We start from the raw sequence: 26,713 nt of genomic DNA on the forward strand, positions 1-26,713 counted from the left end.
ACATTAGGCAGAATTCGCTGCTGAAGCCATCTGGGCCTGAACTTTTCTTTGTGGGGTGCTTTTTGATAGGTAATTTGATATTTTATTTTTTATAGGTCTATTTAGATATTTTATTTCTTCTTTAATCAATTTTGGTAGTTGGTGTCTTTATAGGATTTTGTTCATTTCTTTAAGTTATTTAGTTTGTTTGCACACAATTGCAGTATTTATCAGAGTAGTTTTTATTCTGATAATGTTGGTAGTGGTGTCCCCTCTTTCGTTCCTAACCAGCCATTTGAGTCTTCTCCTGTTTTTGTTTTGCTAGCCAGTCTAGCTGAAGTTTTGTCAACTTTGTCATCTCAAAGCACCAGTTTTTGTTTCTGTTGATTTTCTGTATTGCCTTTCAGCATCCACAAATTTTGATGCTGTGTTTTCATTATCATCTAATTCTAAATAGTTTTCAAGTTGCCCTGTGATTTCTTCCTTAATACAAAGGTGTTCCCAAATGAGTTATTGTTAAGTATCTTGGCTTTCCTAGATATCTTACTATTATGAATTTTCTATTTTAATTCCTTTACAAGTATAAAATGTATTCTATAAGATTTCAATCTCTTTAAATTTATCAGGACTTGTTTCATTTCTCAGCATAGGGTCCAACTAGTCAATACTCCATGTAACCTTGAAGAGAATGTGTGTTTAGCAGTTCTCAGGTATGGTATTGTGTAACCTTTCATTGACCTACATATCAGTTAAAAAAGTTCTCTTAATATTTCTTGTAGTGCACTGTGGGGGGCGCTCCACCTGCAGAGCCCCCCTGTCTGCTGTAGATGAGAATAAGTCTACTAAGACATGATCTGCTTGGATAGGAAAGGTAGCCAGTCTCTCAGAGGAGAAGGGCCTTGAGCCTGTTCCTCAGTGAGCTTTTATTGAGTTTAATTTGCACAGGAATATAGCATGTATACATAAAGCTCATCAATCATTGTCAGGCAGTAATGATCAAACAATAGATAACATTCAAAGAACTATGAGGGCGTATTCTGAGTCAGGGTCAGATAGCCAAACGACCATAAAACTTTGGGAAACAAATTCATTTTGTGCTTGGACCCTTATTATTTAAATTGAGGGTATTCTTAGCAAGTCAGTTTTCACAGGATTTTATGCATTCTTTCTTAGGCCTGATTGCCCTGGGGAACCCCCTGTTCCTGCCCAGGACTGCACCACCCTCCTGCATTGTTTCAGGCTTAAGTCAGGTATGGAAAGTACATCATGCAAGAGATTAGGAGACTTCTTGCAGACAGAATAAGAACTCAGGTTATGTCAAAGCTGAGGGGCAAGGGTCGATAACCCCTTTTTTCTATAGCCCCCCAAGTCCTTCCTTGAGGGCCCCCTCATGACTATGCCTGTCTTAGGTCATCCCTCCCTTGAGGAATCTTACCCATCATTGGCTAATCAGTCATCTGCCCAGGGCCAAGCAGAGTGAAGTAAAAAGGGGCAGAGGCAGTGCCCCTGCCAGGAAGATAAGCTTTGTCTCCTTAGTGGCTTATGTTCCCAAGGTCTTTTTACTCAACCTTAGCCACTGGGGGTTACAGCTTCTGAAACCAGGCAGGGTGGTTCCCAACAGTGTGCATTTGATGCAACTTCTCAGCTTTTGATTTTTCTCATATTGTCTTTACTTGTATTTGAAAATAATGTATGTAGTGTTCTATAATCATCAGATTAACTGTCAAGTGAAAACTATTTTCTAATAGTTCTTGTAATGCAGGTCTGTAGCAATCCATTTTCTCAACTTTATTGCCCAAACTTGCTTTAATTTCAGTTAGATTTTTTAAGGCTATTTTTATAAATAAAGAATTCCAAGTTGATGGAGTTTTAAAAAACTATTTTACTGCATTAATGGTTGCATTTCATAATCCATCTGTTTGTGTTGTTTATAATGAAAAGTAAGTGGACATTCTTATTATTTCCCTTGCATCCTTTTTTTTTCTGACTCTCTTAAGATTTGCTCTTTGTCCTTTGCTTTCAACAGTTTAAATGTGATGTGCCATTACAGAGGTTTTCTTTGTGTTTATGCTTCACATGTTTCTTAGCTCTGTTGGATTATTATATATTTTTGTCAAATTTGGGAGGCTTTTTTTTGCTATTAATGCTGCACATATTTTTCTTTCTGTGCCAATCACTTTCCTTTCTTTCTGAGACTTAGTTACACATAAACTTTTCAACTTGGTACTCAGTTCATTTTTTAAATATTTTTATCTATATGCTTCAGTTTAGATTGCTCTTATTGCTCTGTTCTTATCTGTGGGGTTATCTCCTTTCTTCTCTATTAAGCTTATATTTTTCTTTAAACCCTTAAATATATTTATAGCAGCTGTTACAAAGTCCTTGTCTCTTTAATGCTATCATGTCTGTTAGTGTGTCTGTCATCTCTGGTTCTGTTTCCATTGGTGCATTTTTCCTCTGCTTTTCTATATGTAGAGTATTTTTTAAGTATGTTTTATTGATTATGCAATTATAGTTGTCCCAGTTTTTCCCTTTTGCCCCCCTGTGCCTGGTACCTCCATTCCCTCCAGCAGCCTCCTCCCTTACTTAGTTCACGTCCATGGGTCGTGCATGTAAGATCTTTGTCTTTTCCATTTCTTATACTATTCTTAACCTCCCCCTGACTATTTTGTACCTACCAATTATGCTTCTTAATATCTGTACCTTTTCCCCTATTCTCTCCCTTCCCCCTCCCAGCTAATAGTTCTCCAAATGATCTCCATATCTATGATTCTGTTTCTGTTCTGGTGATTTGCTTAGTCTTGTGTTTTTTGTTTTTCTTTTTGTTTTGCTTTTTTAGATTCAGTTGTTGATAGTTGTGAATTTGTTGTCATTTTAATGTTCATAGTTTTGATCTTCTTTTTCTTCTTAAATAAATCCCTTAACATTTCATGTAATAATACCTTGGTGATGATGAACTCCTTTAGCTTTACCTTGTTTGGGAGCACGTTATCTGCCCTTTAATTCTAAATGATAGCTTTGCTGTATAGAGTAATCTTAGATGTAGGTCCTTGCTTTTTATCACTTTGAATACCTCGTGCCTGTCCCTTCTAGCCTACAAAGTTTCTTTTGAGAAATCAGCTGATAGGGAACTCCTTTGTAGGTAACAGTCTGCTTTTCTCTTGTTGCTTTTTAGTTTCCCTCTTTAACCTTTGACATTTTAATTATGATGTGTGTTGCTGTGGTCATCTTTGGGTCCAACCTGTTTGGGACTCTCTGTGTTTCCTGGGCATGTATATGTACTTCCTTTGCCAAATTAGGGAAGTTTTATTTCATTTTTTTTTCAAATAAGTTTTTAATTCTTGCTCTTGCTATTCTCCTTCTGGCATCCCTATCCTTCACATGCTGGCACTTTGGGAGATGTCCCAGAGTCTTCTTATACTCTCCTCATTTTTTTTTAATTCTTGTTTCTTCTTTCTGTTCTGGCTAAATGTTTATTTCCTCCTTATGTTCCAAATCATTGATTTGAATCCTGGCTTCCTTCCCTTCACTGTTGGTTCCCTGTGGATTTTTCTTTATTTCATTTAGTGTAACTTTCATTTCTTCCTTTATGTTGTTTCTGTACTCAATGAGTTCTCTGAGTATCCTGAATACCAGTGTTTTGAACTCTGCATCTGATAAGTTTGCTATCTCCACTTCATTTAGTTCTTTTTCTAGGGTTTTGTCCTATTCTTTTATTTGGGCCATGTTTCTTTGCCTCCTCAATTTGGCAGCCTCCCTGTGTTTGTTTCTTTGTCCTAGATAGAGCTGCTTTGACTTCCTGTCTTTGTGCACCTATTAAGTTGTATGGGGTGGAGCCTTAGGTATTTGCCAGGGTGGGGCAACCTGCTTCACCATTTATGACTCTGTGAGTGAGGGGGAACTCAGAGAGGAGTCAATGCTGCTGCCTGGCTTCTGGAGGTTTGCCCAGCACTCACCCCATTTTCAGTCACTTCACCCACTTCCCATATGCAACTAGTGCTCTTCCAGGTGTTGCCTTGCAGTGAATCCCAGAGTAATTAAGTTTGCATACATTTTAAGGCCATGTGGGACCTTTAAGTGAACTCTCCTGAGAAACCAGCAGTTTCTTCTGCCACCCCAAGCCCTACTGGTTTTTACAGCCAGAAGTTATGGGGCTTTATCTTTCTGCCTTGAAACCCTGGGCTATGTGGTCTGGCCTAGGGCTAGGATTGCTTTCTCCCAAGGTATCCTTCCCAATTTTTTTCCACCACACATGAATGTGGGACTACCCACTTCACCGCCACTGCCGCCACCTCTCTGGCCAACACCATGTCTCCTCACCTCTCTACCCCTCCTACCCATCTGGGTGAATGTGGCTTCTTTAAATCCTTGGTTGTCAGAATTCTATACAGTTCAATCATCTGGCAGTTCTTGGTGTTACTTGTTTTGAAATTAGTTGTAATTCTTGTGTTGGTGAGAAGAGGTGAAGTGGGTCTATCTATGCCTCCATCTTGACTGAAAGTCTCCTCTGCCTGCATGGTATTCTTAATTGAAATTTAGACATTGTGAATACCAATTGTTGAGCGTTAGAATTTTGTGTCTGCCCTTGTTGAGTGTATTGTTAAGGATGATTTTTATTATGTTCAAAAATGTTTAAAGCTTTCTTAGGGAGAATCTAGAGCACCTATTTAGCTATAGTAGCCCTGTTTCCAGGGGTGTAAATTTTCTCAAGTGTTCTACTAAATGTCTAATTCAGTAAAACCTCTCAACTTAGACCAGTCAGAACTCCAATATCTTCTAGTTCTTCAGGAGCTCCCAAAATCCTATTTGGCTTACAGCTCACCAATACTTACTTTTTGTCCAGTATTATAAAATCTTGCCCCACATCTAAGCAGCTTAGCATTCATCCAAGACTCAAGGGGAATCTTATACAGTTTTCCTCAGCTGCTTCTTTGAAAGCTCGCTTAACTCTAATGCTCTACCTTATAAATTCCATTTACATCAGTTACCCCAACTTGGATTTATGTGTTCTCAGCCTTGCAAGACTACCATAATCTGCATGATTCTTTGTGTATGGACTTTTAGGCAATCCAAATTTGTATGAAGTTCAAATTTCTGAGATGCTATTTAGAAACAACACCAGATAAAAAACCAGGACAGTGATTTGGCTCCTTTAATTATTTTCTTTTCTTTCTAGGGTAACAGTCACATGCTGTTTTCAAAAATATGCAAGTAGTTATTTCATACATTTGGTTCATTTTTATAGCACTTATGGTGGGAGGCTTAGTCTGGTGCTAATTTTTCCTTAATAATCAGAAGCCTAGCATATTAAAAAACTAACATAACAGCTTATCATTCCTTTTATTCTTTTTAACTAAAACACTTTAGAGATTCCATGTCTTATTCCATATAAAAGTAGAAGACCTTTCCAAGGCCCTTTAAATGGCCTGCATCATTTCTCCACATTTCTCTGACTTCGTATCTCATTCTAGCCCTCATTCTCTCAAATCCAGACATGTTGGCCTTTTTGATCTTTCTCAGATATACTAATCTCGTTTCATAGGATGTTTACTGATCGTATAGTTATCTCTAACTAAATGCCCTTTCTCTTGTTACCTACTTAATTTATATCCTCACTTCTTTGAGGTATCTGCTCCAAACTCACCTGTACTGTAGCTTTCCCACATGATTCCGTACATACTATATATCTCTTCCCATTATTTCTGACTTCCCTTTCCATGCTTTATTTTTTCCATAACATTTAACAATGCTTAGCATACTCCAAAACTCCCCAGGCCTGCATGAGCTCTGAGACCTTTATGTGGCTCCCAGCTCCCCTAATGTTATTCTGTGCCCAGAATCATGGAGTCTTGCCTTATATGCTAGCAGCTTAGGGTTCATACAAGATGCAAGGATACTCCTTTGCAGTTTTTTACCTTGTTTGTCTGTTTTCATTCTCTTTACTAGACTCTAAGAACACAAATACTTTATTTGATCCTTGCTATCTGGAACAGTGCCTAGTAATACCAAAAGCTTAATTCATAGTTGCTGACTTTCTACAATAAAATTTCTCATGTACTTGGAGAAAATGCTTTCTAATTTATAATCATGAGTGAAAACAGGACATTGAGACAAATAATAAATGTTTGGGCTTACTATTATAAGAAATTGAAGAGGAAGCCAACTAGAAATGATTAAGAGAATTTCTAAAGAGTATTGAGAATCTTCCTGTGAAGAAAATCATAAATTAGAAATGAATCAAATTAATATAGCCAAATATTTTTTCCCATCAAAATTTAGGTTTCAGAGAGCAGAATGAGACTAAGCTGGTCAAACAGAAGTAATTAACAAAGTTGATGAAGCTGAAGGACCAAGAATAAGGAGGCTGAGAAAAGGTAAGAGAGGCTAAGGAAGGAAAAACATTCTCCCTTATGGGAAGGGATCCCTCCTAAGGGGAAGGGATCAAAGATGGGAGGTCATGAGAGGACAAAGAGTATGCAAGATAGGAATGAAGATAAAACCCAAGTGGAAGATGTTAGTTAAATTTTAAATTTCTCTGGTTTATTTTTGAAGGACTATGAAAATGCTAGAGATGGCTTGGCCTAAATCACTCCTTTTATCACTGAGAAATGAAATCCCAGAGTGGTGAAATACCATTCAAAGTCCCTCAGTTAAAAAGAGGTCTGTACAAATATAGCCCAATAACCAATGAAAAACAAATCTGCCATTGGTCAGCTTCTTGTGCCCACCTGTCCTTTCAAATAGGGTCCCAGCACAGTCATTCTCCCTCAATTTCAAAACTTCAAAATTTCTCAATGACAAAAGAATGAAAAGTCTAAACTAGAGCCCAGTACTGTTTTTTTCCCCTGTGGTTCAGCTAGTTTTGGGCTTCAGATCATGTAGAAGTTTTTATTGAGACAAGTTAAAACGGAACTGTGTCTAAGCATTTAGTCTGCCAGCAGGGGGCTTGCCTCTAGCAGACAGCACTGGCTGCCTTGTGCTGTTTGGGTTTCTAACCTGGTCATCTGACAGCAGGGTACTTTCCAGTTTGATCAAGGACCATGGGCTCCAGATCAGCACTCATCAGTTGTCAGGTTTCCCTCATAGACTGGGAAAATCTCACAGCTATATTGGCTCTGGATTCATCTGGGACTAGGGGAGAAGCAAAAATGACTCTCCTTGGTTAGGTTACACAGGAATCTTCTGGGTGCAGTGTGGTATGGTGGAAAGAGGTCTGTGTGATGAATCAAGAGACCTGTACTCCAGTCCTCCTCCACTATCTACACGGCACATGTTTTAAATAAAATCATTTTGTCCCACTCAGACTCGTTAATCATCCCCAAAGCAAAGGAGTAGAAGAAATCATCTTTAGGATGTTTTCTTCTTCAAAAATGTAGAATTGCATGAAAGTAGACAGGAATATTTCCATGTGAGGATCTATCAGGTGAAATACAAGTGAACTGAAGTCCCTTAAGAAACTCCTATTACTGCTTTACCACTGGTTGATGATCATTAGGCAAAATGAGCTAAATGACAGTTGAAGCCAAGATCCCATCTCTTGCAGGGGAGTTTGAGAGATCCTAGCATCCTGGCCAGAAAGAGGTTAAGCCCCTTCTGATGAATCAGAGAGCAGTAGGGAGGCCTGAGTCTGGACAGTTGGTAAGAAGAGTAAATAAGGCATAATTCTAGGGAAGAGGCATTTGCTGATTGCTCTGTTTTACATTGGAGATGAATTTCTTTGGATCCTCAGATGTTAACTGTAGCCAGAAAAAGGCCAGGACACTGCAATAGCATAATATATTTTGGGTGGTGGGGGGAACGCATGATTTGGAATTGAGCAGACCTGGAGTCAAATCCAGCTCTGGTACTAATTATCCATCCTCTCTGGATCCAAATTCTGTCATTAGTAACTTGGGGATAATTATATCTTGAATGGGTTTTATGAGAATTAGAGATAATATATGCAAAATGTTTGGCACATGGTAAACATTTGCTAAATCATATCCAATTTTATCAATGAGACATAAGGAGAGGGACAAGAATCTTAGCCCAAATAGCAACACAGATACATTGCAATTTTGTCAAACTTGGCAGACTAGAAGTACTCCCAGAGCCACACGTGATTTTGTAGAGGTCTTGACACAGCCAAATGAGGAGAACAGTGTTCTAGGACCCAGGGTGATAGCCTTAGAAAGATGCACAATTTCATGTTTCAGAACTTCTGTTTGGGGACTACAGAACATGGTGATTCCAGAATTTCTACAGAAGAACCTTAAGGGTGATGATTTAGTTGAAAGTGGGGCTTTGAGGACTTGCCTTGAAATGTTTTCATATATGTTTAAAAGTGATTGAAAAAAATGTCAGTTGTGCATATCAAGAAATGAAGTGAGGGTCAGGGGCCATAGCTGCCTCCCCACCATATTTATTGAGGGCCCCCTGCTGTCATAGCAAACCAGGTACAGAAACAGAATTTCAACACATAAATTCTCATGCTAGTTAGGACATTAGAAATCATTTCAGCCACTTACCTTCCTTTATGGTTAAAGACAACAGGTACAGAAAAGAAAAGCTATTAGCCAAATGTTCATCACAATAAAGGAATAACTATCATAAAATTTAATGTTTGTTTTCAAAATCCCTCTACCCGCATACATATGCATGTATATACAACCACACACACATTCATTAGAAACAAGACTAACAGCCAGAAAGCAACAAGGTTTGCATTGATTCTCCAATCACATACTGTTCATTTCATAAACACCATGACAAAGAGTCTCTCCTTGACCAAACTCTAGTTGTGAGGGATGAATAGGAATGAGGGAGTCCTGAGATACCATGCTGCTGTCAGCCAGCATCCAGTATCCTGGTTACCAAGAAACACCTTGTAGCACCCAGCAAGGGGGCTATGTCTGCACACCCTAGCAGTAGCTAACCGCTGTTTCATCTTGCTTCATTATCATGCTATTATAATAAATTAGCATTGTGGTTTGACCCTCAGGTGAGCAATCAAGGAGGATTGTGGGAAATCACATGCAAAAAAGCTTAAAAATTATATAACCACTTGTGTATGCACCATAAAAAAGCCCGCCAAATGAAACAAAGGAATTCAGAAAAAACAACCCCCAATAAAGCCTGCACCCTTTGGGGGGAAGGAGGCCATTTTTTGCCTTTTAAAGTGGCCTGCTCCCACATGTTGAGAGGCATACTTTTCTTAATAAATCTTGTTTACTTCACTTAACTGTTTTGGTAGTATGCTCAATTCATTGTTTGCAATCAGCAAGCACCTAGACTCCATCTCCATCTGCAGCAATTGGCAAGCCAGCCGGAAGATCATCTGTAAGAGCACCAGAGCAGTAAGAAAATTTCATCTTTCTCCATCTGTCCACTTTGTTTTGTTTTCTGATGCCTTGGGTCACCCCAGCTCCTTGGAAAGAGTCTGCTGCTTTTGTGCAGGGACAGGTCAGACAGTTAAGAGCTGTAAGGGTGCCTGCTGCTTGAAAGACTCCCACTGAAGATTAGCTGGTCATGGATTGGGGGTTAGAATGTTAGGTTCAGCCTTGGCTGGTGTGGCTCAGCAGATTGAGTGCTGGCCTGTGAACCAAAGGATCATCAATTTGATTCCCAGTCTAGGGCACATGCCTGGATTACAGGCCAGGTCCCCAGTAAGGGACACATGAGAGGCAACCATACATTGATATTTCTCTTCCTCTCTTCCTCCTTCCCTTCCCCTCTCTAACAATAAATAAATAAAATGCCTTAAGAAAAAAAGAATGTTAGGTTGCCCTTCAGGCACAAGACAACATCCATACCCTGAAGCACACAGTAAAACATAACTGTCCCTACCCTTCTCCCCCATGCAGTGTTCCCTTTTAGGGCTATTTTCAACTCAAAAGGGGTTGCCTAAGTCAATCCCTTTTGACATCTCTCCATTATGTTTCCTCCCACTGTCAGTCATTTCTGCAAACCCACCACTACTCTGTTGAATCCTGCTTCTCCTGCAAAGTTCTGGCCACTGTATTTGCATCTTTTTCCTTCCTGGGCCTACAATTGCTGTGAGTTCTGCCTTTGTCTGGTGGTAGGCAGAGATTACAAATGGAAGGTGCCTTTCATAGATACTATTCCAGAGTAGACAAGGCACTAACCCCCCTATTGTTTCTATATCATTATTGCCTGTGGTGCCACTGGCTGGAGACTATCAATGGATATCTCTCAGTCCTCTGCTATCAAAGGTGGCCATGCCTCATACTATTTCATCATATCATGTCTAAGATCTTGAGGCTGTTCACCCAACTCCTGTGAGCCATCCTTAGTCACCCGGTTCAAGTCCTGGCTTGATCCTTCATAATTGACCTCAAATATGAACAAGGGTCCTTTTATTTATACCTGCTGGGATTCCTCCTAGGGACCTTTACAGCCCAGGTCAGATTTGTGAAATACTTGAAGAGAATAGATAAGGTAGAACATTCCTTCCCCCTGTGTGCTCACAAAGAACAAAGGAACTTGATTCAGGTCAGTCACTTTCTCCTCTGGTATTTTACAGAGGCAGGCTTACTTCTCCTCTTTAGGCACCTTCTATACTTTAGTCCAGCATACCCCCAAGACTGAAGTGACCCAGGGCCACGTGGGTGGCAAATATTTCACCATTCTTGGGAACTATTTAATTGGGTTGAGCAATCTTATATCATCCTCCAGTCTTTCCAGTAAATATACCAAATGACTGGTATAATCCCCAATCTCCAGCTCCTCTCCATGGCCAAACTTGTAACTTTGATATTTGCTGGGGGCATCCAGTTTAATCAAAGCCTTTGGCTTCACTAATAGCAAAGGGGATACAATTAGTCTGCCATCAGTTTTAGTCTTAGTCTTCTGCTGATCAACACACCCAAGCCTTTGTATCACCAGAGATGCCTGGTAGTTTAGAACAGTGGGCGAATGGAGGATGCCCTGTAACCCACCAGAAAACTTCTTCAGAAAATGAAGGGGGTTGCCTCTAGGGAGCCAGAGAGTTGAACTCTTTGTTTTCTTTCCCTAGGTATGCCAAAGACAAGATGGGAAATACACCTTCTATCCCCACAGAATCCTCATTAGGTTGCCTTCTTAGAAACTGGGATAAACTTGGTCCTGAAAATCTCAAGAAAAGGAGGCTAATTTTCTTTTGTAATATAGCCTGGCCTCAGGATAAGCTGGGAGATAGGGAAGTATGGCCTGAAAACTGGAGCAGCGACTACAACACCATACTCCAGTTAGACCTATTCTGTTAGAGGTTAGGCAAGTGTCAGAGGTACCCTATGTTCAAGACTTTATGGCATTATATTGAAATTCATCTGTTTGCTCTGAGCCAAAGAAGGTGGCTCTTTTGGGTGCCAACAATAATATTCTGCTATTATTGTTAAGTTCCCCACCTGTCTCTCGGAAGGAGGCTAGTAGGCCTGAGAGCCCTGAAGCCTCAACTTCTGAGTCAACAGCTATAACCACTCCTCCACCCTACTCTCCAATAAAACTCAAAATTACCAGCTGAAGAGAAACTTAGCCCAGCAGAGCCTCACATCTCCCTGCAGCTCCTGCCCTCCTGCCCCTGAGGGCAATAGCAGGCACAGAAAGTCCTATTTGCGTACATGTGCCCTTCTCAATAACTGATCTGCAGCAATTTAAAGACAGGCTAGGAAACTTTTCTGAAGATCCCTCACACTTTACTGGTAATTTTCAAACCCTAACTCTAGCCTTCAATGTGTCCTGGGGAGACTTTTATATAATTTCAACCACTTGTTGCTCTCCAGGAGAAAAAACAAAATCTGAGAGGAAGCTCGTCAATATGCAGATAAGTTACATGCTCAAAGTCCCGATGATGTAGGACCAGCAGCTCATCCAGTCCCTGATTGAGTCTGATTAGGACTATGATACTCAGGGGGGTGGGGATCAGAAACAGGAGCACCATGATTCAGTGTTTCCTAGCTGGGATGAAACAGTGTGTTAGGAAGCCTGTAAATTATGACAAAATTAGAGAAAAAACACAAGGAAAGGAAAAGAATCCTGCTCTTTTCCATAACAGGCTAGTTGAGACATTCAGGAAATACACTAACCTAGATCCATCCCCTCCAGAAGGACAAGTATCAATGGGACGACACTTTATCAGCCTGTTATAGCCCCTGATATTCATAGAAAGCTGCAGAAGTTACAAATGGGCTCACAAACTCCTATGGCCCAGTTGATGGACACTGCCTTCTCAGTCTTTAACAACTGTGATTTGAAGTAAAAGAAAGAGCAGAACCAGTGTGAGAAAAAGAGGAAGGAGAAGCAGGCCAAACTAATAGCACTAGCTGTTAACAGTGCCATTGGCTATGTCCAGCTGCCCCAAGGTAATCTGGGAAAGCCACAGAAACACCAAGGGCAAAAAGATGAAACATACTTTACATGTAAACACCCTGGACACTGGGCAAGGCATTGCCCTAGGCCAACCCGGGGCCATTAGCCACATGCAAAAATACAAACCCTGATCCCTGGCACTGGAAAGTAGACTGCCACCATTCCCAGAGTGGACAGGAGTCTTCGCCTACAGCCATGGCAGCACTTGAGGACTGAGGGTGCCCAGAGGACAGGTTGGACCCAGCCTACACCAGCATCTTGATTTCTACTGAGGAACATCAAGGGTCTACCAAGTGACCCTTGATGTGGCAGGTAAGAAAATTAATTTTCTTGTTAATACTGGGGCCACTTACTCTGTCTTCAGTTCTTATGCTGGACCTCTCTCCTCTAACTCAATTAATATCATAGGGGTTGAAGGAAAATCTTGAACTTGTTCTTACACTCCCCTGTCACCTGTCAATTTAAAAGCCAAAATTTAAACATTATTTCCTAATTATTCCACATTGTCCTATACTGTTGATAGGGCAAGGCCTCTCGGCCAGATTAGGGACCATTTTGAAGTTTCAGGAGGCCCCAGTTAAGATATTTAAAATTATGTTAGCCAATGAATATAAGAAGGAAAATAGCATCCCAAAGCAAATTTACAAGAAGTAGGTCCTCTAGTTTGGGACTCTGGAGTTCCTGGAAAAGCCAAGCCTGCCCAACCAGTTCAAAGTCACCTAAACCTACAGTAAACAATAGCCCATCAGGCAGAAGGCCCTGGAGGGTCTGCAGCCGAATTTAGAGAAATTTATAACACATGGGCTGCTGTTACCCTGTCAGTCCCCCTGCAATACTCCAATCCTCCCCATTCTTAAACCAACAGAAGAGTAGAGATTGGCCCAGGATTTAAGACTAATTAATGTGGCTGTCGTTCTCCTATATCCCCTTGTGGCCAACTCTTATACCATTCTCACCTGTTATACCAGTCTGGGTATACCAGACTATATACCCAGTGGCATACTGTTTTAGACTTAAAAGATGCCTTCTTTTGCATCCCTGTCCACCCAGATTTCCAATACCAGTTTGCATTTGAATGGACAGACCCCAAAAACAATGACCCATCAACAATATACCTGGATAGTACTACCACAAAGGCTTAGAGACAGCCCCAATCTGTACACAAGAGTGTTAGAAAAGGATCTAAGAGACTGACAACTACAAGAAGGAGCAGTCTTACAATACGCAGATAACATCCTAATCTGCAGCCCCTAGAAGGAATCCTCAGATCCATAACACTATCCAAACTCTGAACTTTTGGGGGGACTAGGGGCATCACATCTCTAAGAAAAGGCCCAAATTTATCTTAACCCCAGGATCTAGAGAACTGTCACCAGAGAGAATAAAAGAAGTCACCGAGCTAACACCACCTGCTACAAAACAACAACTTTACTCTTTCTTAGTAATGGCTGGATTCTGCAGAATTTGGATCCCAAGCTTTGGACTAATTGCAAAGCCTGTGTATAAAGCTCCTAAGGGACCAGACACCAAACGCATCACATGGGAAAAGGAACATAGTTAAGCCTTTCATAAAATCAAATAGGCCCTAGTCAAGGCCCTTGACATAGGCATCCTTGACTTCAGCCTTTCTATAATAGCACAAAAGCAGAGGATGGCCACAGGGTCCTTAGTCCAATGACTAGGAAATGAACCTCAACCAGTTGCATTCTTCTCTAAAAAGCTGGTCAGTGTAGCAACTGGGTGTTCTCCCTAAGAGCAGTTGCAGCCATAGCCACGTTAACCAAAGAAGCAGCCAAGTTAACTTTTGGACAATAGTTAGAGGTCCTAACTCCACATCAAGTCCAAGGTGTATTAGAAATAAAAGGGCATCTCTGGTTGACAGGAAATAGATTAACCAGATATCAGGCCCTTCTCCTGGACAATCCTGAAGTAACCATAAAAACCTATAATACCTTAAATCCAGCCTCCTTAATGCCTATGAAATCATTTCAAGATTTAACTCATTCCTGTTCAGAGATTATTAATCTACCTTATTACAGGAGGACTGACTTATTAGATCGACCCTTAGAAAACCCTGATGAAGAATGGTTGGTGAAGCAGTTTTGTACAGAATGGGCAGTGAAAGGTGGGATATGTCGTGGATAGTTTATATAACACCATTGAGGCACAACCCCTTCCACCCTTGACCTTGGCTCTAAAAGCTGAAATTATAGTCCTGACCTGAGCTCTCATTGTAGGACAAGGGAAAAGAATTAATATCTATACAGGTTCCAAGTGTGCCTTCCTGGTTCTACATGCTCATGCTGCCATCTGGAAAGAAAAGGGACTCCTTACTGCAAAGAATTCCCCTATTAAACATAGACAGGAAATTTTAACTCCATTAGAAGCAGCTAAGCTCCCTGAACAAGTAGCAGTTATACACTGGAGGGGCCACCAGAAGGCTACGTCTCCTATTACCAAAGGAAATAACAAGGTAGACCAAGAGGCTAGGAAGACAGCTCAGAGGCCTATCACAAAATTAGCCTTATTACCATCCATAGAAAATTCTAACTTGAAACTTGATTGCACGTCCAAAGAGAAATCTTGGGCTATAGAGCAAGATTTACATTGGCCAGAAACTTCTCCTTCCCCAGGCCTCTCAATTGAAAATTTTAAAGGCTCCACATGACTCATTCCACATAGGAAGGGATGCTACGATAACATTAGTCAACAAATTATTTGCAGGCAAAGAACTAAAAGTTACTATAAAGAATATTTGCCAGGCCTACACTCTCTATACCTACAACAACCATGGGCAAAAGCCATCTCCGCGCCAACTCTCCTTTGCTAAAGCCTGTTTCAGTGAAGGGGGATTTATCTAGGAGAAGACTGGCAGGTTGATTTTACCAAAATGCCTCCCTATAGAGGATACAAATATCTATTAGTCTTAATAGACACCTTCAGTGGGTGAATTGAGGCCTTTCCAACAAGGACGGAGAAGGCCACAGAAGTAGCAAAAGCTCCTAAAAAATAGCATCCTGATTTAGCCTCCCACACTCCCTACAAAGTAATAATGGGCCATCCTTTACATTTAATATCATACAATCAGTTTCCAAGGCCCTAGACATAAAATATCACCTCCAGTTCTCTTGGAGACCTCAGTCCTCTGGGAAGGTAGAGTGGACAAATCAGACTTTAAAAAATAACATTAGCAAAGCTGTGTCAGGAGACTTCTGACAACTGGGTTAAGTTACTACCTATAGCCCTCCTGAGAATCAGGGGCTCCCCTAAGGCTAATACTACACTCAGCCCATTTGAAATGCTATACGGTGGGCCATTTTTTAGTCTAGATTTAATATTTGATGCAGAGACCCATCATGCAGTTAAGCATATAATACACTTAGGACAAGTACAAAAGGCATTGCAGGAATATGGAAATAAAGTCTTGCCAACTCCCAAAGGCGAGTTCCAGGCCACTATATCTCGGAGAAATTGGATACTTTTCAAAACTTGGAGAGAAAGGTCCCCTACTGATCAACTTAGCCCTAAATGGAAGGATCCCTACCAGGATGTCTTAAGTACCCCCGGGGCTGTGAAGGTATTAGGGGTTGATAGTTGGGTCCATATTTCCAGGGTGAAGCCAGCTTCTATTCACCTGGATCCTCCCCCAGAACATCAGAGGAATCTTGACTCCACCTACACCTGTGAACCTTTGGAGGAGCTCAAGCTCCTGTTCAGGAAGGAGGAACAACAAACATAAGTCAAAATGAAGGTTCTTTACTTACTTACATTATGCACTCTTACTGCCCCTCCTTGGGTCAATAACTCTCTCTCCTCCGTTCTTACCTAGTCTCATCTGAGTCTGCCTACAACCTTGCAAATTGCACGGCTCAGCTCTTAAGGCTAAATACTGCCTGTTGGATTTTTCTCTCCACTTGCAGCTGGGGATATTTTAACTCCTGTCTCCAGATCAATGGAAAAATACTTCCACTTGCCTAGATCAGAAAACCCAATATTACAGTCCATGAGGTATTTTTGCAACCCAGAACATCGAAAGGCTACAACCTTAATCCTTCTCCACTAGCAGCCAGTGCTCCCCTGGAGGAACCCTATTTTCTCACATAATCAATCACCTCCAAGTCAAATATTCCTTTACATTGTTAGCAATGCCCCAAGGGGTACATCTGTAGTAAGCATTTTTGGGGATCAATGCCAACAGTTTCTAGCCCAGATCCTCTGCTCAAGAATACCACCTGTGAAATCTCTCTAACCACAATCCCACATGCCACTGGTAGAATCCCCAATCTGGAAAAAGAAAAAATTTCACACACATCTGCCAACTGGGACTACTCACTCTTAATCTGGTGTTACCCAGAAACTCACCCAGAACTACTTATTATCAGGGTAGACCCACCACACGAGTCAACTATTATCTCACATAAGAACTCTACCCTTGCACTACTCTTTCAAAAGTCTCACTTTGCTGTGCACTTAGGACCCTACCAGGGTTCAATCTTACTAAATTTACAAACAATACCCACTTTCACAATCCCACTGTTGACCGTTTGGTAACAGCCTCCCTTGTGGCCCAAAGGGCCCAATTCTGGGGGACCACATATCTGAGAACCAAACAGAAAATAAACGGCAAATTTGTCTCTGTTGAAACCCAGCTTGATAAGCTCACTGAGATCATGTTGATTGCAGAGCTACCCCCTCAAACAAGGGTATACTGGATTTGGGAGTCTAAAGCACATTGGACCTTCCCTTCCCAATGGAAGGGAATTTGCTCCCTAGGATACGTAATTCTTGATATCACCAGCCTGGGAAAACACCACTTGCCCAATCCCACTACGGGCACAAGGGCACTTGGCCAAGAGGGTTGTCCCCCTCATTCCCTTAATATCTCTTATAGGCATTCTTTTGGCCACCAGCACAGCCATGGGAGGATCCTCTCTGGGCATTCATCATCACTTGTCCCAGGATACCACTGAAAAACTAACTATGACAGGGATGACCTTAGCTGTCTTCCAAGAACAAATAGACTCCCTAGCAGGGGTCCAAAATGGAAAAGTGTCAAATCTACTCACTGCTTCAGAAAGTGGTACATGTCTATATTTTGAAGAACAATGATGCTTTTATATTAGTAAATCAGGAAAAGTTCAACAAAACATTCAAGGTATCCTTCAGTCAACATTTAAAATCATAACTTCAACTTCATTTTGGGATTCAAAGTCATAGCTCATGTTTCTGTTCCTTCCTTTTGTGGCTCCTCTGCCAGTCATCCTAATATCAGTAATCTTTGGCCTTTACATCTTCAACCTGTTACTTAAATTCATATCTTCCAGACTTGAACAGTTCCACATCAAGATGATGATGCTCCAGGGTTTCCAACCAATCCCTAAGTGTGATGCTGAAGCTGGCCAACCTATAGCATCCAGGATGGTCTCAGGAATTCTTCTTCAAACTCTAGATAAAATAGGGCAAGAGTTTCATGGCTCTCAGCAGGCAGGGTCTACTGCTCTTTCTAGCAGGGAGCAGATACAGAAGATTCTGACCATCTCCCTAAGCAATTCCCCAAAATAATTTTTGAGACCATGTCTCTTGGGGGGAAGTTAAGCAGGATACAGAATAGGATGAGGGAGCTGTGAGATTCCACACTGCCATCAGCCAGTGTCCACCATACTGGCTACTAAGAAATGTCTTATAGCACCAAGAAAAGGAGTCATGCATGCACACCCTAGTAGTATCAGACTGCTGTATCACCTTGCTTCATTATCAAACTGTGATCATAAATTAGCATTATGGTTTGACCCTCGGGTGAGCAATCAAGGAGAATTGTGGGAAATTACACGCACAGAAGCTTAAAAGTTATACAAGGTCTGTCCAGAAGGTATCCAGCCATGTAATATGAAAAATAGAGACATTTATTATAGAAGACACAAGATGCAAGAAACATTGTACATAGGACAATGAGCCTCAGTCCCCTTCAAAGTAGGCGCCTTGGGACCTCACACAGTTCTCCCAATCGCCATCAGCTGCCCCGCTGTATTTTCCTGAATCTCACTGATGGTCTGAAATTTCTTTCCTTTCAAAGGGGATTTTAGTTTTGGCAAAAGCCAAAAGCCACAGGGTGCTAAATCTGGGCAGTAGTGGGGCTGAGTCACTTGGGTGAGTTGATGTTTTACAAAAAAAAAAATCCTGCATGATATGTGATGCATGAGAGGGAGCATCGTAGTGATGAAGCTGCCAATCACCAGTTGCCCATAGCTGCAGCCTTCTGAATCATCTGGATAGTTTCTGCGGAGAAATGTTCAAGCTTAACACAAAATTCGATGCAGATTCATTGCTCTCCTCACTCAGTCATTTTAAATGCATTGCTCATTCAACGGTATCTACCACCCCCACCGACTAGTATGGTGAGGTTGTCATTATTCATGCATGCACATTCCAGTCACTCTCCTTGTCTGCTGGGTTACATAGATGTCACTCAAACCATTAACACTGGTTGGACTTTTTCTGGAAAGACCTTGTACAACCACTTGCACATGCATCATAAAAAGTCCACCAAACAAAACAAAGGAATTCAGAAATAACCAATCCCCTGTGAAGCCTGTACCCTTGGAGGGGAAGGAGGCCATTTTCTACTATTAGAAGTGGCCCACTTCCAAGTCTTGGGAAGTATACTTTTCTTAATAAATCTCGCTTGCTTTGCTTAACTCTGCTTGTATCGAATATGCAATCCATTGTTTGCAACCACCTAGAACCTGGACCCTGTCTCTGTCTGCAGTAGTTGCGTTCCTCTGAGCTCTTTTCAAATAGGTCCCGTGCTTGGACATGTCCTCAACAGCCTAGTTTTAGCAAGAATTTTGACAAGCTGGTTTAGTCAGAATCTTTTAGCCTCAGTCTGATCACTCTCAATATCTGACCGAATTCCTCATTCTCCACCATCTCCCAGGTGATGTCTAATGACTTTGGTCTGCCTTTAGCAAGAAGCCTGTTAGGTCTGTTTAGCAGAATTACCCCATCCTCTTAGTAATTTCCATCTACAGACTCTTTCCCTCCCCAAACCCTCTCCCTCCTCTGCCCAATTCTGCTTGGATTTAAATTTCCACTTCTCCTTGTTGTACTGAGTTGAGCCTAATCTCTCTGCTCTACTGCAAAACCCCACTGTGGTGGTCCCTAAACCTATCACAGTAGTCCTGAATCAAGTCTGCTTTATTCTTTTAAAAAGAGCCAGATATTTTTTTCTCTAACAATAAACATAGGAGAAGAAAAAAGCTAGAGTTTAAGCAAAGATGGGCAGAGAATAGAAAGTGGCCTCTCTAAGTACAGGTAACTGAAAAGACCAAAAGAATTACATTAAATGTAATAGACAGATTAGATTAGTCAAATATTTGCTAATTGTCTTTATGGAGATTTAGAGATAGAAGTTACTCTCAATGAGCTCCAGTCAGATGTGCAGTTTTATTATATACTTTTATAGTGGCTTGATGCCAGTAACACTGCTCTGGGGAATGGAAGGAGCTTAGAATATAGTTACATTGTTCTAGCTCCTTAATGAGTAAGTGACCTTGAGCACCTGGACAGGTGCTTTGAGCCTTGGTGTCTTTATCTTTACTGGAAAGATAATAATACCCACATCATTAGATTGCAGGGAGGATCAAATGAGTTAATGTAAGCAAAGGAGCTCTATAAACTTTAAAAGGCCTATCCAAATGCTAATCATTGCTATTTTCTTCTGCCTTGAGAGTGCAGTTGATCTTCCACATGAAGCTTTTGAGAAAAAGGCACAGTTGACCCTGGACTTTCAAAAAACTTCCCTTTCAGGTATTGTTTATAAATTATGATTTGAACTTGAAAAAAATAAGAACGGATTATGTAAATGTGTAGAAACTTCAGTTCTTTAATATGACCTTTTCTCCTTTCTTTCCTTTTGATTCAAGCTGGCCTCATCTAGCACCCTGACTCGCCCGCCTCCTTCTCCCTTGCTTGTCCAGTCCCTTCATCATTGAGCCCTCAGGACAGTGAAGTCTGATCAGTATCGGATAATCTGAGGAACAAGCCTCCGGTCTGTTTACCCCAGAGAGAGAGAGTTTCCGTCCAACTACAGATGACATTTAGGCCTCAGTGGTGCTTCTGCTCCAGATCCAGAAAAGCAGGGAAGACAGATGAAGCAACACCATGGCTGATATCAGGCCCAGGTGGACTGCTCAACTACCCCCCACCCTAGTGCTGACCAATCAGTAGAGATCATGACCCTGACTGTGACCCTAGCCCCCTTAGCCACCATGATTAAAGCTTTTCCCCTTATATAACCCATTCCCCAGAAGCTATTGGAAAGCCAGATCTTTGAGCATTAGCTTGCCTGTGTCTCCAGGCCTGCACCACTTTCTAAAAGTAAACTCTTATTTCCTTTGCTACAAACTCCTGTGAGGGCCTTACTGGGCTTTGATATGTGCAGGCAAACAGACTCCTTTAGTTCAGTAGCAGTAACATGCAAAAAGACCCAATTTTGAAGCCCTGGCTGGTGTAGCTCAGTGGATTGAGTGTAGGCTGTGAACCAAAGTATCACAGGTTCGATTCCCAGTCAGGGCACATGCCTGGGTTGCAGGCCATGGCCCCCAGCAACCGCACATTGATGTTTCTCTCTCTCTCTTTCTCCCTCCCTTCCCTCTCTAAAAATAAATAAATAAAATTAAAAAAAATAAAAAAGACCCAATTTTGAAATATTTTATTTCTCTTCCTTCATTTGTCATTGTCATTTCATGCTTCCTCCCAAACTTTAGTCCCTCCTTCTCACTTCTTCCTGGTAAGAATATTCTTCCTGCCTTCCGTTCCCCTTTCTCAGTCTGAAACCTCTGAGAGAACTGGCTAGCTAGGACGTTCCTAAGCAGAGCCCTCCAAAAACATGGAGACTGTGAAACTCTAATGAGAAAAGATTTAAGTTGATCTTTAAGACAAAGTTTTTGTCAGTCACGTTGTTGAAATGACTGTTATATAATGGCTCCTACTTTGACACATGTCTCATCTGGTGACAACAAAATGCCATTTCTAAAAGCATACCATTGTCCTAAAACTCGAACCACACATGTAAATGACTGAAGGAACCCAGTAGAAGCTGAGAGGTGTGCAGGGCTGGGGATGTCGGGCCCTGAACTGGCCTGGAGAATGCCAGCCTTACTAGGAGCTGCTGCTACTTCCTTATGGACTCCATTACAGCCAGGGCAGTTGATCTGGAGTTTTTTTGTCACTCCCTGATTTTTAAATATTGCCAATTGATTAATTAACAAAATATAAAGATTCAACAATGCTGGGCCACAGGAAAAAAATTGTAAGATGAACATGGACCTATATTTTCACCTAAATGAGAGAAAAAGAATAGAAATTCATCAGCCCTGATCTAGCCTTACTACTGCATATTAAAATAATTTAGAATCCAGATGGTCCCTACGTACAGTGGTTAGATCAACTTATACAATTTTTAGGCTTTGTGATGGTGCGAAAGTGATATGCATTCAGTAAAAAATTCACATTTTGAATTTTAATCTTCTCCCAGGCTAGCAGTATGCAGCAGGGTACTCTGTCATGATGCTGGGCAGCAGCAAGCAGCCACAGCGCCAGTCAGCCATGGGATCACAGGGCAAACAATGGCACTCTACAGAGTGCTGTGTTGCCAGTGGGGTTTCTTTTATATTGCACTCTGAGCACAATTAAGGTAGCTAGGCTAAGCTATGATGTAGGAGGTTAGGTGTACAGACTGTATTTTCCACTTATAATACTTTCAAGTTCATGAATCAATCAGGATATAACCTCATTGTATGTCTAGGAGCATATGTTTATATTCTACTGAAGATATGGAAATAGCAACAGCTTTGTGTTTCAAGGTCACTTGTTATTATCTTATGTGAACATTGATGTTGATCCATAATGTTGATCCATTAATTCAGCAAGTATACAGAATGGGCCATTGCAGAGTTCTGAAAAAGGTACTAAGCAAACCCAGAGAGGAGTGATGAAACACTTGTGTTTTGACCCCAAGGAACATATAATCTAAATAGAAAGACAAGGCATATATAAGTAAAAACAAATTACATTATTAGAATTAATGTTATGCAAGGTCAGAGAATGTAATGGTTAGTACCATTGGCCATGGGATCAAATGGGCATCACATTCTGGATCTTGCTAGTTGTTCATGATCTTGACAAATTATTTATCTCAGTCTCTTCAACTGTAGATTAGATATAGTAATGGAATCTACCTCACAGGAACGTTGTGTGCATTAAATGAGATAATACAGGTAAAGTTCTTAGCATGGTGTCCAGCACCAAATTGGTAATATATGCGAGAGCAGTAATAACAATGATAACAATAATAAGTGAGACAGCAAAGCAAATGCCACAAGGCAGCACGTGTCAAGGGTCATGTGAGTGGCACAAGTAGCATGACTTGGACTCTTGTTACCTAAGGAGTGGTCTGTGGACCAGCAGCACTGGTGTATTGTAGGAGACTGTTAGGAATTCAGGAGCCTGGGCTCCACTCCAGATGCATTGTATCTGAATCTGCACTTTATCTAGCATTTCCCCCAAATATCTGCATGCACATTAAAATGCAAGAAGTGTTGTGATAGAAGGCATCAGAGGGAGAGTGAACAATGTGAACAAAAGCCTCTGGGAGGAGACAGGGTGGATCAGATCATAAGTTTTCAAACTCTTGGGTTTCAAAATCCCTGTACACTCTTAAAAACTGTTGAAGATTCAGAGACTTTTATTTATCTGTTTTGTTTATCTGTTTAATGCCTAACAATAAAAGACAGCTAAATTCTCATATCTGCTTCAGCATTCATTCTTTTGTGTTATGTTATTTTGTTTGAAGTACATAAAGAAAATTTGGTTTCACGCCAATGTGTAGCTTGACAAGGCAAGAGTACTTTATTACTGTTTTAAGATAACTGTGGCTATTCTCTTTTATTATTGCACTTATAAAAATTCTGTAAGTAATATTTCTTAATTTGTGGAATCTCAAATAGAATGAGTCAACATTTGGAAGGCCTGGATAACCCAGTGAATAAATATTTTCCAAATGATCAACTCACGCTGTTACAAAAATCAGAACAAGAGGGAAAATCCATTCAAAGTAGACCAATGGACTTTAATGTAACAGTACAAATCTCTCTAGACTAATGGGTTTGTTCTATACAGATGAATGGATTTTAACCTACCAGCACAGAAGTTCATTGCACAAGTGTTTCTCCCTGAGACAACCATCGTACATACTCCAGCATGCAGAAGGCTTGCTTTCTGTGTACTTCCTGTTTCCTCACAGAGAATAATAAAAAGAAAGGTACTTAAGGGTAAAATTAATACAATTAATAATTTTTACTGTTTTATCCCAGGCATTCTTAAGTGAAACTGAATGCATCGTGGTGAAGAATGCGTGCAGTGACCATTGGTGTGGTTTGGGGCACTGCCTTAATTAATGCTCTGCACCAGCTGTTTTACCCACCATTGCCTTTTACCCATTGTTGCTTGTACAAACTTTAACACGGTAAAAAGTAAATAAGACCTTAGTGTTATTATAAAAATAGTTTGGATTTCTCAGATGGTCTTGAAAGGACCTTAGGTAGAATAAGAGTCTTGAAACCATGTTTTGAGAACTACAGAATAGGATATTGGAAGACAAGGGTTGGAGAAGAGGCCAAGGGAAGGGAAGGGACATACCAGACAAACAGAATCATGACATCAGAGGTCTGCAAATAGAGTTTAGCCAAGTGGGTTCTACCAGTCAGTCTATGTAGGAAAGAGCTGACACAATTCAGAAACAGTTACTTGACCTACCTGCTTCATGCTGCCCTAAAAATAGATGCACACACAGAAAGGACCCTTTCCCTTTAGCTTGTTTATTGAGTCAGCCACAGTGAGGCAGCGTTAACGTCAACTGGTCCACATTATGCTACCTGAACTTGAAAATCTGGTCAACTGATTAAAGTTTAAAATTCAAAGAGAAGACAAACATAATAAATCTCTTTGGCCACTATGCCTAACTTAAGAAATTTCACTCTCCTTTGAAAAAGAAGAGGGAGAAGCTATGTATTATTTTTAAAGCAGAAGGCCAATTTAGTTTTATAACTATTTTTATATGAATTACACTCCACACCCAACACCCAAGGGGTCTGGAATACTATTACTAACTTTAATTTATATACTTTAGAGAGAATGTTTATAAGTTAGAAAACCTACAGTATGCCATTTGAGATTGCAGGTTGCCTTGATTTCTAAATGTATAACTATCATCCTCATGTATTTAAGAGTCTACATTGTTGACCATGGGGAACATAATAATAGAAGACCACAACAAAAGTCCCAGTGCCTTGGCTTTTTCCTTCCTAAATTAAACCCTCCAAATAGGAAGTTACTGTGAAATAGCCACAAATTGAAAGCTGCCCCTTTAAGGATTTCCCCCAGGAACACATGTTACACTGACATTGTTAGTAACTCTAAGGTCTGTAATTTAGAAATTATCAAGCAAGATAAAGACATAAAAACCCTAAGATTTGAGGCTCCCTGGGAATCTCTCACCGTCTTAGGCTGTGGCCATCTCTGACCCTCAAATAGCCTCCAATCTTTAGACACTACAGGGACTGGATGGGGCACATCTTGATCATTCCACCTCCTTCGCCACCAAAAGTCTGCAACTCAGATTCACGCCACCACCTAATTTAACTGTGTCAAGGGCCCTCTGGCTTGATAGCTACTCTGAGAGAGTACGTAACTCAATGAGTTACAGTGAGGCTCCTTCTCATCCAGATGAGGCTTTCAGAGCTCATGCCTGGGGCTACTCTCATTTTCTCTGAAATAGACTTCAAGAGATGCTTGGCTGCTTGAAATCATTAGTGAAAATAACTCACAGGAGGACTTGAGCTAACATAGCTGAACATGCCATTACAGTCCTATTCACGATCCTGCTCTGTGTGCTTTTTATTTCCTGACCCGACTTCGGCGTTTTATCCTACCTTCAGAGGAATATAAAAAATAGTCTTTTTTTTAGCTTATGAAATGGATGCTTGTCTATTTTAGATATTTTATAAATTACCCCCAAAATGAAGAAAAATAAATTACCTATTTTTCTATTAATAGAAATAACTCAAAACTTGAAAATAAGACATAAATATGGGTGGCATGTCTTTTCAACATCATATGAGAGCAAAGGCCAACCCAAGAATTATCTAGAACTAATTATAATATAATGTGAAAAACATGACAGGCCAGCACTCAATCTCCTGAGCCACACCAAGCCAGGCTGAAATGGCTTTTATAGATAATAAGTCATATTCTCTGACTTAAATATATACATAAAATGTGAGAAACATAGTGCAGACTACTGATTCCCAAACTTCTAATAGCCATAGTAAAACCATAAGAATAAAGGGTTAAATTTCATTTTATGTAATTGATTTAGCCCACAATATATTAAAAATATTATCATTTTAATTTATAATTATTATAAGAAATTACTAATGAGGTATGTAATTCATTTTATTGTACTATTCTTCCAAGTCTGGCAAGATTTATATTTACAGCACATCTGGACCAGGTGTTCAAAAGCCACGTGGGACGAGTGGCTGCCACAGTGGGGAGCACGGGCGTAGGGAAAGGTGCTTTGTTCAACTGAAGCCACAATTAACTTACAGGTTTTCGTCCAGTAGTAATCCCAAGAATCACCGTTCAATAAGAAGGATAACATAAATAATCTTCTTGTGCTGTAGAATATTAACCAGTTTTATATCTAGCCTAGCAATCATATCATTGAATTATTTTGTTAAGTTGCCTATAAATATCTAGTTTCTTAAGCATCCTTTGGACTAGTCTTAATATCTTACTAGTTCTCTTATTACCTAATAAATTGAATGAAATGTTGGTTATGTGTTTATTTTATATTATCTGAGTCATGGGTTTTACCTTGCTGACAGGGCTGCTTCAGCGATTTCACACCCAGAGCCTTGTGTGTTGTCTTTCATTCTCTCTCTGTAGCTCTACCTTTGTGATAAAACAGGTCTGCCGAGAAGATAGCCAGCCATGTGATATGAAAAATAGAGATATTTACTGAAGAACATACAAGATATAAGAAATAGTTCCCATAAGACAATGATGCCTCAGTCCCCTTCAAAATGGATACCTTGGGATCTCACACAGTTTTCCCAATCACCATCAGCTTCCCTATTTTATTTTCCTGAATCTCACTGATGGTCTAAAATCTCTTCCCTTTCAAAGGTGATTTTAGTTTTGGGAAAATCCAGGAGTCACAGGGCATCAAATCTGGGCTGTAGTGGGGCTGAGTTGCCCGGGTGAATTGATATTTTGCCAAAAAACTTTGCACCAAATATGATGCATGAGTGGGCGTGTTGTTATGATG

This window comes from Phyllostomus hastatus, unplaced genomic scaffold (assembly GCF_019186645.2).
Source record: "Phyllostomus hastatus isolate PE091 unplaced genomic scaffold, TTU_PhHast_1.1 phas_scaffold_46, whole genome shotgun sequence".
Lineage (NCBI taxonomy): Eukaryota > Metazoa > Chordata > Mammalia > Chiroptera > Phyllostomidae > Phyllostomus > Phyllostomus hastatus.